An 11,687-nucleotide genomic window follows, 5' to 3' on the forward strand; every position below is an offset into this window, starting at 1 on the left:
TTTCCCTACGCGTAGTTTAAAGGTTCTATCAAAGTCGATCGAGCTTAAATTTTATTTTATTCCCATTCACATGCATTCTTCCGTCTATTCAATGATACATTTGATGTAAATGATAATGAGAAGCCTCAATTTCTCATGGGAAAGTAAAAAGTGGAGCGAAAGAAAAAAAAGAAAAAAAATATTATAAAGACAATGACAAAAATGATGATAATGTTTATATCATTTGACATGACATTTTTCATTTAAAGTGTCTATTGGTATTTCTATCAGTGTGTCTATCACTATTCCTGTTGGGTAGATTGATTAAATATTTGTAAATTAAAGCGTCTGATACTTTATCAGACTATATACATCGTTCATAAAAAAGTTTATTATTTGCTATTTCGATATCAGAGAAAAATTTGTTTCTTACGAATTATACAAGATTCATTAGTATATTATTTTGATAAATAACAATATGAAATATTAAAAATAAAAAATTTTCTGCTTTCATAGTATGAATGATTTAGTTTCTAGGATCGTGTCAAGATTAAGCGTAATATTAGATGAAAAATAAAACGAAACAAAAAAAAAAGCAAAAACAAAACAACAACAAAAAAAGCAAAAAAAAAAAATGAAAAAAACATTAAATAGTTGATTAATTATTTTTTAAAATAATTTTGACAAATTAACGTTGTTTTGGTTTGTCAAAATTTTACTTTTAACGGCTTAATTTGTTAAGCGAGACTTTCATACAGAAGATTAATCCAAGCATTATTGGGTCTGTAATGTTATTAATGAGGGAAGCTTTTGAACTCTGCGTTCTTGAACTGTTATTTTTAGTTGTCCTGTGGGCCAAACTAGACACTTAACCTCGATAAAGCTTATTGATAGACAAAGGCTGCTCTCAATCTAAGACTTGTTAAGGCCATAAAGCAGTTGAGCATTACGCCATTTACTCTTTAGACGAAAGAAAGGCGAATATTTGTACGCACAAAAGATGGATCATAGAATGTCGTCCGACTCGCTGATTCAATTCATTCAATGTCCGGCAACTTCTCGAGCTTCCAATCTACGCTCCATTGTAATTCCCAACCTCGAATCTTTCAAATCTATGATTGTTATTGTATATATTATTCCATTAGAAGCTCGCCCACCATTTACATTTATCTGCCTTCTACATCGTTCATACTATTACTGGCTTATTTAATACATTCAAATACATTAAGCAATAAGATATAATTAGTAAATCTTCAGATGTAATTCTTACAATTCTAAAATCATAATCAAATTTTTCATGTTCAGATGATTTTTAAATTCATTTTAAAATTTCACCAACGCATTCGTTAAAGTAATATAAGTGATCATTAGAAATTCATAAACGAATGGAAAAATTCCATGTATACGATGTGACAGATTTACAAACGTATTTTCATAATGACATTTGATAAAACATGTTTACGATCACTCTTTATTATATTATATTTTATTTTGTCGATTTTATTCTATTAGCGCTACATATTTTTAATACAAATGCTTATCGGAATTTTTACAAATATCTATAAGTTCCTTTTTAAGCAGTAAAATTGTACTAACAATTTGCTGAATTATATGGCCGAACGTTGAAATCAATTACTTTATATACTAATAAGAATATTAATTCATTAACGTATCGATTAGTAGATATTTTAGAGCTGTAAATATTAAATAGTTTAGATAGTTTAGATCTGTAAATGTTATTTTTCTGTGTTTCAATGGAGCTTCCTATTGTTTTTATCACCTAACCTCACTTAGTATGTTATAAAATATAAATCGAGGAATCCCGTATAATTGTTAAAGGAGATTGTGTGCATTGTGCCACGTATAAACGTAGGAATGCTGCATTTAGAATTTTCAGAAAATTCTACATTGGAGTTTTTGTACAGCTAGAGCATGCGAGTATTTGATCATTTGTGGCTTCGTACTCCAGATACTACAAAAGCACCTATAAACACAGACGTAGACAGCAATTGTTGTAAAATGCCACTTTTACAATACTACCTGGTTAATATATTACAAGGTATATATCGTAACTAAAGTTCACATAAGTCTGCTGCATCGTTTTAGTTTTTTTTTTTTTTTTTTTTTTTTTTTTTTCTTTTTTTTTACCCATTTTTACAGTTTTTTACATACTTGCGCGCCACTTAGCTTTGTTATACTTCATTTTACATTATATTACGTCGTTTTTCTTATTTATTTCTTTTTTATAACCGAGAAAATAATAAAAATGATACGGAGATGGATGAGTGTCGCCGAATCTATTGAATATAAAAGAATTACAAGAATCCTTTACGTTTGTCAAAAACATTCAATGTCAAAAGCATACGAAATGATGTGCAGGTGTTGGTTTTACTTTCTGTACAATTTTAACGAGGGGACGGCCGTGACAAGAACGATCTTGGACAAGGACCTATAAAGGATACGTGAAAACGAAAGACGAGGGTGAATATAATTGGAGATCAAAATACATAATCATCTTTACATAATAATATTGACACTTATTGATGAAGTATCATGTATAATGTAAAAAAAAAAATCGAATATTAAGTAAAAAATTTAGCGTAAGAGAAAATATTTTCAAAAAGTTTTTGTAATTCCATCGGTATTTATTTACAACATTGCGTATTGCAATATTTATATAAAAGCGTAATTGTCTGATCGCACGTCTGCTTTCCATCATAAGGCAAATTACTCTACCAATAATTGAAGACAACAAGTTATTATACACAAGTATGTTTGAATTGTGCAAGTTATTTATAATATTAGTGATTTTTAATTATGAATCGCTAATTTTATATATTATATTTATTAATAAATATATTTATGCTTCGCTAAGTTATACCAATGATATTAAAATACTATGTAATATATTTTTTTTTATTATTAGTATTATACTATATTGAATAAATAAATAAGTAAATACATATTAGGAATTAGTATTAAAGTTATCGAGATAAATGAAAATTATGTATTTATAGGATTTTATTCCCTCTACAACCGTCGAATTTCATAGAGTATTATGAATAATAGATATTACTGTCTTTATACCATTCAAATTTATTCCTCATATTCCATACTCCTGTATAGAATATATGTATAACCAAAAGAATCTTATAAATAATTGAATAAACAAAAGAAGAAAAGATAAAAAAAATAATTAAATGTGCACAAACATATTAGCTGCCAATTTTTTTTATCCATACATAATTTACTTTTATAAATTTACATCACTTATTAATAAAAATAATATAAGTTTTATTCAATACAACAATATTAAAATATCATATAATAGCATTGTTACTTTATATTGTTGCATGGATATGCTAATAAACCGAATTATTCAATTTTTGTTATTATGTATATATATATAATTATAACGATATATTGTACAATACACTTTTGATAATATTTCTTAATTCATTGTAGCACAATAAAAATACTATTTATCACTATTATATAATGAGGTTCTGGGTATAATTATATGCGATAAATTAAATTGAGTAAATAATAGAATCAATTTAATCATCAAATTGTTTGTTGTAAAATGAAAGCTTTTATCATTTTAAAATTTGTATATATTTGAATACTGTATTTGTAACTGCTATCAACAGTAATAATATTATTACTTTGTTAGTAAAGGTTCAATTAATAAAACGTAAACGTTATGTACATTTTATTGTATAACCATTACGAATATACGTGGCTGCGGCAGGATCAGCTGCTTAAGTTACACATCTTATTTCCTTAGAACCATCGATAATTGGCGTCTAGTTACATCGATAAAAGTATAGAATAACATACACACTGGTAGCTCATAAATTCTTTACATTGGTATATTTGACGCCGGTATAAATATTTATAGAGCATCATAATATCTCTTCGTGATTAATACTGCTTAAGCTTTACATATTGATATTTTTAATTCTCACGCGCGCGCACACACACACACACACACCTCCGCCACATTCGCCACGCCGCCGCTACCGCTACCGCCACCGCCACCGCCACCAGAACCCACCAACCCATCCCTAACTCCCTCCCGCCGCTCCAACCGCCTCGTCATGCCACACCATCAATGCCGATTTTATTTCTTTCTGTTTTGAGCAGAATAATTGTCACCAAATATTATTAATACTTTTAAGTATATTCGATAAATAATAAAATTCGATTAACATTGAAGTAACATTATTAATATGACAAATTACAAGTTCATTAGAGTTTCTAATAGAAGAGATAAAAAAAATAAGATTTGTACAATTAAAATTAAATTCAAAAGTTTCTTATCGCTATTGTACTATTCACATGCTTCACATAACTATAAGTGATTACTTCACAAAAATTATTATAATAAATGTTTTTCCTCAATTATTACGCATACATGAGACTGAAAAATGGTCTACTAATTAGTATTTTATAACGTTATTCAATACGTGTGATTTCATAAGCGTAAGGCACGTTGTGAATGTTGATATTAATTTTGTAATATTAAATAATTTTTATATCAAATTTATTCGATATACAAAACCGTAAAATTTTGTATTATGTCGAGGCGACGATTACTCATACAATTGAGACAAATATTTTCTGGCTTTTAATGTAATTGGAATTCCAAATGTTATATCATTATAAAATGAATATAAGAATCACGTTCGTAATACAAATAGTTGATTATAATGTTTTTATTGCAATTGGAAATATTTAATAATATTGAAGGTATCGTGGTGAATAAATCAATGAATGAAGATTAGTCATGTTCTTGAAACAAATTTTTACTTGGCATTAATATTTTTGAAAAATTATACAATAAATTTCTTATGTTAAATTAACAAGTAAATATTATTAAAATACATTAATGAAGAATATAAATGTAAATATTTATGGAGCCTGGGAATTCTTATATGGAAACAGTATTTTCCAAGAAACTTTTCGTTCGGGATACGTTGACATTTGATAATGCAGATTTAATAACAGGTTGTTTTATATATTGACGCTATATAAATTGGGAACGCTTTATCGCGCCTCCATACCCCCTCCCCCTCCCGCAACCCCTTTCACGCCAATACCAACAAGACTGTTCAATATTTAAATCGAACTTCCACTTCGATTAAAAAATTGAATTATACCATTTTTAAATAAATACTTATAGATTTTGTAAGCGTACATTTTTTTTTTTTTTTTTTTTTGATTAATCGATTAAAAGAATTATTTCAATGTAATAAACTATTTAATATTTAATGCATTAAAATCGCAAAAATTATTGTAATTATCATTATATGTTTTATGAATATCATAGATTAGATATTCGATTAATAACTATTTTTATACATTATCAAGTGTAATATTTCTTGATGTCAAATCATTTTTTCTATAAATAAATTGATAAGAAACTTTCTTTCTACAATCTTCAGTTTTTCTATCTTTCAGTTCTTCTTTCTTCAATCTTTGTTTCAGTATTAATCTTCTGAATTACTTATGTTTTCGTCATTATACGAACATTTTCAATTTGAATACTTTAGTATCATTTGGACGAAAGTTGATACTCTTGATCAGTTTAACGATACTCTTGAATCTATATTATCTTGCAATATGATCTAACCACACTAGAATAAAAAAAAAAAAAACAAGATAATGCAAATAAATTAAGAATTAAATTTTGCTTATTAATTGAAGAGTATAAAGAACTTTGTCATTATATATATATATATATATATTTATCAAAGATACATCAGAATACAAATTTTAAAATAGTTATCATTCAACATGTATGTTTTTGACATGTAAAAAAATATAATTTTCATGTATATGTTTAAAAATATCTATTTACATAAGATATATGACAACATAAAATTTATTTACAGCTATTTTCATTTAATATAGATAATAAATTATTTTTATACGGTATGCTAAGTTTTATGTAATTATTTTTAAAATCTACGAACAAATTAATTAACTTTATAAAAAACAAAAAATATAGAAAAAATAGAAAATACTTTATTATATTCGAGAAATAAAGAAAGAAAAAAAAAGAAATAAGAAATAAGAAATAATAATTGATATAAGATATATAGATTTTTACATTTATACAATATTTATTTTATAAAAAAAATATATACTCTATAATTCTTCTATAATTAGTAAAACTTCAATTAAACTGTATAAACTTTTCTTATATATTAAATATATACCGTATGCAATGAAAGTAATTTACCAAATACATTTGTGCATAAGATAAAGCAGTACTCTACATATTTTACTCTTCATATAATAAATAAAATATAGATTGCATTTTGAGAGTGATACTATATTTGTAATGCAAAGACTTTGAATACGACAATATAAATATAAACTTATGCGATTAAATTTTGATAATAAATCGATTAATTATGCCGAATGCAAATCTAATACAGAATATATTTTTTTAATTAAGATTTCGATTATTTTTTAAATTGTAAATTTATCTATTATGATGCAATACAAGAAAAAAAATTTAATAATTTGAAGATTTTAAAAATTCATTATATATATATATCATACGTATATCATAGTCATATATATATATATATATTTTTAATGTAACCTAGTAAATATTTAATACAATACGTATATTTAATTTAATGAATGAAAAAATACAATTTTTAAAATTTTGAAATGTTTTAAGCAACAAAGCACTTGAAGATTTTATAACTGTCTCGGCACGATATACGTGAACTGCTTCCGAATTACAATCGCACCATCATGAATCTTTTTAGCAATGCATCTCTGTCCATCGTTCTCTAACTCTTCGTCGTTTGTCTCACTCTCTATCACTCTATCTCTCTATATCTCCCGCCTCTCCCGCCCCCCCCTCTCTCTCTCTCTCTCTCTCTCTCTGCTTTATCCTTTTCTATTTGAATTCTCAAGAGATGATAAAAAGAGAATTTGGATGACAAGGATGACCAATGATAGATGTATTTTTGATGAAGATCTTTCGAAAAAGACAGAAGCAGGAGTGAAAAAGAAGGAGCCCAGGTTCGTGAATTGGGCGTGAATGTCATTGTAACTGAATAAAACCAAATAGTGAAGGGGCAAGCTGCTGTCAGTCTTTTTCTTTCAATATCGCGTCTTCAGTTACAAAAATCAATGAGCCGGAACAATGAAAGAGAGAATAGAGAAAGAATTTTGTCTTGCAAATCACAGTATGAATTTCTGACTATAAGAAACACTATTTCATCGATCAGATTATAAAATGAGTACTTTGTAGTCTCTGACTATAACTGGATAGAGAACATTCATCGTGACCAAAAAAGAAGATGGAAGACATCCAAAAAATTCATAACAGAGTGTGGAGAGAGAGAGAGAGAGAGGGGGAGATGAACAGGGAGGCGAACATCAGAGAGTCAAAGCTAGAAAAAGAAGAATAGTAAATAAATAGAATGAGGGTAGGGAAAAGAGGGAGGTGCTAAAAAGAAAAATGAATAGTTTCTGGTCAAACTGTGGTCTATAACGTAGAAATCGTTTTATGTGGCCATGTCGGACTAACAGGAAGTCATTCAGAGCGCTTTGTAATCGATGCATAGTGGGAGTGATATATACGTATAAGATTGGTCTTCGGTATAGAGAAAAAAAGGAAAATAAAACGATCCATGAACATTTATTTATCGAGTTGATGTTTGATCAGTGTGACTTGCGGATATACGCGGAAGTGTCATATTGAATTTCCTACATATATATATATATATATATATATATGAAATATATGTATGACATAGAGAAATTGGAATTAGTCTTCACGTCGTCCTTCTCATTCGCTCGTGCAAAACATTTGTCCTGTGTTGCAAAGACATCCCTCGCACACAAACACGCCTTCTTTGCCTTTCTTCATCCCTACACCACATGCGATCTTATTATGTGTGCAAGCGTCGTTCAATATAAATCACGTTAAAGTTGTAAAGTTAAGCCATACTCGTTTTAGAATGCCACTTCTAGTCTATATCGTTGTATTCCCCATCTTGAATGGTATATCCTGTCGAGATATCCTTTATATTCTCTATCACGCAGTGGGATATTACAAGGGTATATATTCGTTATGCTTCAATATGATTTACAAATTCGAATCTTACGAGAGTTACATTAAGTGTACAGGGCGTCAATGAAAAAGCTCTTCCCTATGAAGTGACTATTTCCCAAAAGCTTAACTTTAATACTAAATAAATACTACATGCCAACACATTTCTTTCAGCTTCATGTTTTTCTTTTTCGTTTCGTTTCTTTTTTCTTTTTCTTTTTTTTTTCTATTTTTTTTTTTTTTTCTTTTATATTACAAGGACTGTAGAGCATGTTGTAACTGTACTTATTTATTTTCTTAGACATTTTTTAACAATCATTAATAATCCAACGACGCTTTGATAAAACTCACTGTAACATACGCGACTGTTAAATCTCACGCAATTCGGTCTAACAAAAACAATAAATATTTGGACATTCTTAAACACCATTAAGAAGGTTTAAATAATTAATATGTTTTTGTATTATGTAAATATTGCCTACTATAATTGTTCGCACGCTACATGCCTATTGTAATGAAAGCATATTTTTTTACATAAAATTATGTAAAATATTAAATTCCACTCAACTGTCTATATGTTCATGATTATTTTTCCAGCCTAATCTAACCAATCGTTTAACAATTAAATCTTACCTACGCCATTACGATCCTCCTGGAGTAAATGACAAGAAAGAAATTATCGAATCAATATGCAGTTAGGAAAAAACAAATGGGTTATAGAGCCTTATGAGTAGTAAAATTATTTGCAGGAAGTTGGGTATTACTCTTTGCCTAACGATCGTACATTATTTTATGCTTCTTTTCATTTCATCTTGAATCACTATACAAAGGTTCTTTGTATCGCGACGATCTGTTTCACTTTCGGTCTATGTTAAAAGCGATATTCCTCTTCATTTCATACAGAAGAAGTTTCCGCTTCTTGATCTCTCTATCGCTTGTTGTTTTAATGACGGAGACTGATATTTTGCGCACAATTTCTTCGAAAGCTCACTTATGTTTCAAGTAGCGCTTGGCGATGAGTGTTTTACCGGTCGTAAGTTACAGACGCCTGTAATAAATAAACGATTAAAAAACCGAATATGTTCGTCCATATAAACGATGTCAAGTGTAAATTATGCTTGTATGAGAGTAGTAAAATGTTTTATCATCTAAGTAGGATGACTTTTTTGTACAATTATTTATCAAGAAAGCAATTAAGAGGCACGGCATGTATTTGGTCGTATTAATGAAAATTGAAGAGAAAAAAAAGTTATTATAACGAATCTGTGTTTAATAAAGTTCTGCATACTGAAAATAGTGCAGAGGAACTTTAAACGATTTAATTTCACATTAAGGATATTAATATAACAAGAAGTAATTGAAAATTGATACAACTGTATAAAGACAAATTTGATTATTATTAATGATTGACAGGGTAAATTTAGACTTACTTACGGAAAAAAGATTATTATAATTTTTATATTTTTGAATACAAATTAATATTAAATAATTACATTAATCGTTTCGCAAATCATATATAGTATGACATAGAAAAATAACTTTATAAAAGCATTATTTGCCTAAATCATAAAACTCAAAAAATTAAATTGATTTTTTTTTGCTTAATATGAATATCGCACTTTTATTCATATTAATCAATATATTTTCATTGGCTACATCTATTAATAATGATTTATTTATTTCGAAATTCATTTTTTAAAAATGAATTTTAACATCGTATCTAAATTGATTTAATCTAAATGATGTAAAATTTGTATTGCACACAATAATTTTTCGTTAACACAAATGCAATGAGTATTATGAAAAAATAAAAAACAAATTGAATATTAAACAATATTATCTTATGACATATAAGATTACAAATATATTAAAACTAAATTCTTTTCGGTTATATTGGAATTTTAATAATTGTTGTTTACTAGTACATCCACTTAGAAGCGAGTAAGCATTTTTAAATATAACTCAAATAATACATTAATCTTATCAAGAGATTTTGACTGTTTGATGTCATTAAATTATTTTATTTTATTTTCTTTTATTTACATTTCAAATGATTATAATCGAATTATTTTTGCTAGGCTTATGAAGAAAATCAGATTTTTTTAATTTTAATGTCCGAATGTTAACTTAAAAGTACCATAATCATAATTCAGGCAAAAACCGAGTGTGTTATTTTGTTTTTTTGTTTTTTTTTTTAATTTAGAAATTTAATTTGACTTTATTTAATTTGACTCAGAAACTCTATAATGTTAAAAAAGTTTTTATCCAATTCAACATAATAGCTGATAATATATATATATATATATATATATACATTCTATTAGTTTTAGAGAATTGACCAGGATTAAACTTCGAATTCAAAATATTTATCGTTATACTTATGCATTCTGTAAATGTTATCTACACATAACAATAATTATTATAATTGTGCACCGTATCAATTAATATTATAAGAGTAAGGAGATCCGATCGAATAAAGTGATTAATGTTAAAAAATGCCTAAGTTAAGAAATAAAAATTCTTGCTCCTGTCATTCGGACAGTTATCAATCTCCTAAACTCCCAAAAGATTGACATCAAACTCAAGTTTATAATTTTATGGCTATGACAAGTATATTTCAATATATGAGAGGCAAGAAACCAAGAGTTCAAGAATGTATAACTAGTAGTAGTTGTATGCGCGGTTAGTTTTAAGAAACGTTTCTGCTTCTGTTCAGTTAACATTGGGGAAATACATTGAGAGTAAACTGATTTCTTGTCTTACTCCCATTTCTGGATTCGATCAGTGCTCGGTTTTGTTTACTTGGCGGCACGATGAAGGGGAACTGAAAAGGAAACTTTCTAACGCCCATGTGCGAGTGTGTATATATTGCCTATGCGCCTATGTGGGATGGCTAACTGATTGCTGTTTATCTTTTCCTTTTGCCTTCTTTTACTTCTTTTACTTCTTTTTCAAAGGCGGTCTGTTAGCCAACGCCTGAAACTTAATTAATTATGCATCAATATTGATCTGACAAGTTTTTACATCATTAAGATATATCCGTATCATCATTCTTTTCAATGTCTACACTTAAATATTTGCTTCTCTAATTGATTCACTCATATAACTCAGATACGCAATCATCACACAATACATGTATACAGAGATACATTATCTGAATAATAACAGAGATATCTTACACACAAAGGTCTTATTTATTTATATTTATTAATTTTTTTAATAAGAAAAAATTAATATTTTTCTCACATTAATAAAACGTAATTAAACTGCATTTTAATTTGAAAAAGAATCCATTTATTTACAAAAAAAAAAAAAAAAAAAAAAAAAATTATTACTTGGCTAATAACGAAATCAATTTGTTTTAAAAATATTAACTACTTAATTCGAACAGCTTACTACTCTAATTTTTTTCTTTCTTTCTTTTTTACACAAAAAATGGATGTATCAGAATAATCTTACGCTTAATAAATGAGAAATATTATATTGCAGATCTTGTTCTAATTACATTGCAAAAAGAATTTAAGAGCTTTCATTACGTTTGCTCAAACTTTCAAATAAATACACTTTCAAAATAAGTGTGGAACATTTATCTTATTCAAGTATAAAGTGTTGATTATATTAGGTG

This window comes from Ceratosolen solmsi, unplaced genomic scaffold, assembly GCF_000503995.2.
Source record: "Ceratosolen solmsi marchali unplaced genomic scaffold, CerSol_1.0 scaffold28, whole genome shotgun sequence".
NCBI classification, from domain to species: Eukaryota; Metazoa; Arthropoda; class Insecta; order Hymenoptera; family Agaonidae; genus Ceratosolen; species Ceratosolen solmsi.